Genomic DNA, 3,662 nt, shown 5'->3' with positions numbered 1-3,662 from the left:
AACCTGGGTGCAGAGAGGTTTTGACTCTTGCTTTTTTCCTGAAGAATCTAAAGACTTCTTTAAAGATCATAAAATCCACTCAAATTCCTGAGGAACTAATTGCTGACAGATGTGAGACTGCATTAAGGTTACAAACTGCTGGTCAAGTTCTCTAAAAGTTTTCCTAATATTCCTAGAAACAGAAGAGAGATGGCAGGGAAGTATTTTTACAGTAATTTCCAGCTTAGCCTGTATTGTAAACCAGTAACATAAAAAGAGACTATCTTCAGCAGGAATTTTTCATGGACATCTGTAGAAATCAACTTGACCTTGTGACAGGGGATTTTTCTTTTCCTCCCCTCCTTCTTTAGACTTCTATATGGGAACCACTTTCTACTGCTTCTCATCTATCTCCCAGATTATTGGAATTTAACCTTTTTCCCCTTTTGCAATTTATTTAGCAAACAAATGGACAAATCATCAGAATGGAATGGGCTTTAGGGAACTAAAATCAGCAGACACTCTCTGGTTAACGAGCTTTTATCCTGCCACTACATTCTATGAATCTTTCAGGCAGATCAAGCTTCCTTTGCAAAAAGCCAGCTGGTATTCATGGTCTCAGAGACTCTTACCCGAAGGCTGTTCCCAAACACAGTTACAGCCAGGAACCACCCAAATCCCAACATAAACTTCTTCATGGCCAGCTGAGTAGGAGTTTGTTCTCACACCAGTGTCATCCCCTCAGCTTAAATTTTCCTCCTTTGGTATATGCTATTGTCCTTTATCTATTCACAGGCAGCGACTCGCTTCTCCTGTGCCCACCACCAGCCTCCTGACAGGCTGCATACGCCTAGTTTTTCTCTCAGGATGAGCTGCTCCCTACTCAGCTACTAAGGTACCATCCACGCATCTATCTGAAATCCTCTTCTTGGAGTGTAGCAAAAGCATTTACATGGCACTCCAGCTAGTTTCTCCTCAGCCTCGTAGAATGATGGTAATACAGCCCCACAATTAAAATCTTTAAATACCATTTAATTAATCCACTAAATCCCTAAGAAATTTTAATCAATACTAGCTTTAGTAGCATTTACCTCATCTTCAGTATCTAAAACTCCCAAAGTGAGTGAACTGGCACAGCAGTACACTTCCCCTAATTTTACCACTTTTTCTCACCCCTTTATTGGTCCTCAAGCTCACAACCATCCCTGTGCACTGACAGTGACATTCTCCTTTGGCAGTTCCCCCAAATAAGGGTCAAGTTAATGCCATTTCATTGCTATTTGGCCCTGTGCAACTTCTGTAATGCACAAGGTTAAATAAATTCACCAGAAACAAGCTCTAAAACAGTGTTATTATGGGGTCTGATTAATACCATGGATTCTAAGAAAGTTTGACAGGAGAGCTAAGAGTTTGGCACCATTTGGAGATCTCAGTATCTTAGTCAAGGTCACTTTGTCTCAGCTTCTAACCTTGAGTTATGTTTGGGTAACAAGCAGATGCTCTTCAGGCTCATTTACTGACCCAACTTCAGATGCATAGTTTAACTCTAAAAGCACAAGTTTGTATTCTGGCAACAGACTAGACTAATGCACTTTATTCCCCAACCTTGCAACATAGTAAGAAGTTGCTACTAAGATTATTAGGATAAAGAAGTATTATCAGATTTCTGTGGGATTGAACCTGCTGTGGCAGGTGTCTACACAGATGAGCTTTGCAGTCTGTTACACTACCCTGCCAGTGAACTTGCACAACACCTTTCTCTAGGGCATCTTGTTGTTAATAAAGCAAGTATTCCTTCTGTCCTTCTTGAATTAAGTAGCATGGTGACAGAATAAGAGGAGTATGAGAAGGAAAAACACCATCAACATACTGTAAACCAAGCATGTTAGACTGTTTCTGTATTAAAAATGAAATTAATCCAAAAAAATACTAGAATGATCCCTCAGGTTCAGAAACATAACTCTGCTCTGGTAATATTCACCACACATCTGCACAGTAGAGTTTAGTAATCAGTTTCCTCATTTTTTAAAATAACTGATGTCAGCAACAGCTTAATGGTAGACAGTCAAAGGTCTGACGAGGAGCAGCCATCCAAAACATAGATCAGGTATCTTTTAATAGCGTATTCACCATTATGTTTTGCAAAATGTAAATACTTGAGGCATGTAATGCCCACTGAAAGCCAATTATGAAAAAAGAGCTCTCTTCATGATCTCAGCTAACAACTTGAAGCCCTGACCAAGTGACCAAGGCTGTTGTTATCACAACCATGGTACAGGCTTGGATCAAATACTGTAACCTTAGCTTTATCATTTATTTATAGAACAAAAAACTGGCACAAATGCAGTTTAATGATATCCACTGAGAAAGACTGTAGCTTAATGGCAACTTCTGCATTGTGTTGCTGAAATAATGAGTATTAAGACTTAATCAATGCTATCCTAAATTCTAAGTTTCACTTCAAGCAAGAAGTGAACTGTGTTTAAAACACCCTCTAGCCCCATTAAAACCCAAATCCTATGCCTCTACCTTGTAAAGCCCTATTTACTTTTACTAGGGCTCCACGAGGAGTGAGGGCTGAACTCCATGCCATTTCCTATCTCAGAGCTTAATGACACACTGAAGTTGACAGTGATTCTGCTGCTTAACTACGGTTTGAAGAGCTTGACTTCCTCATGATCTGCATATTCAGGCCACGAGTTTACCTATTGCAACTAGCATCTTTAAACTGACTCAGTGACGACGGCAGGAGCAGGCAAATATTCTGCTGGTCTTCCCCCTGCCCTCTTGCAGAGGAGTTATCTACGGATTAATTTGTAACATGCAAATATTGACCAATATCTTCCTAGAGTCTTGTGCATCCAAACTCAAGGGTTCCACAGCCACAATTCCAGGTAGGTTTTGCGTTTCCCTAATCACTGTAGTACAAGTGCCTTCTAGTAACCAGACAGTACGCCAGATGTTAGTCAAGAGTGAACTTTCAAAAGGGCACTCTTCCTAACACCCCACACCTCTTACTAAAAAAGCGCTGCTGTCTCAATTTTAACCCACTGAAAAGCTGGCTTTTGCCTGGCTGCGAGGATGAGGGAGGCAGTATTCTGCGTGAATTAAAACCATTTTTTCCATTAAAATCATTTTTCTGTTTTCTGTTTAAACCATTATTTTTCAAGATGGGGGGAAGGGGAAAAAAAGGCATCTTTTCCTCTCGATTCTTTCCATGTTTCAGCAGTTAGTGCCAGCTCATTGAGCACTTCCTACAGTCAGTACTGCTGCAGCGAGCTTTACAAGGAGAGCTCCTGCTAGCATTAGAAAAATGCAAAATGAAACAAAAGAGGAAAATAATAGTAATTAAAAAAAAAATTGGAAGCAGTTAAACAGATAAACCTCAGCGTTCGCTGCAGACCAGAGGACGCAGGGCTCGGTTTTACTTCCTGCTGTTTTACGAGTATCTTATCTCTCCTCAGAAGCCGAGCGACGGCGCACTCGAGAGGCGCGGAGCTTTGCGCGGCGGCGCCGGGAAGCCCCGCGGGGGCCGGGCCGGGCCGCCCGCGCAGCGCCCGCCGGCTCCTCGCCGACAGGCGGGCTTAGGGTGTGCGCGCTGCGGGCAACGGGCTCCGAGCCTCGCGGAAAAGCAGCGCCGAGGGGGCGGGCGGGCGCGGCCCCTCACAGCGCCTCAGGGCGGC

The sequence above is a fragment of the Rhea americana genome, unplaced genomic scaffold (genome assembly GCF_003343005.1).
Source record: "Rhea americana isolate MKP2758 unplaced genomic scaffold, rheAme1 scaffold_19, whole genome shotgun sequence".
NCBI classification, from domain to species: Eukaryota; Metazoa; Chordata; class Aves; order Rheiformes; family Rheidae; genus Rhea; species Rhea americana.
The sequence above is the reverse complement of the archived record's forward strand: the minus strand, read 5'-3'. Positions refer to the sequence as shown.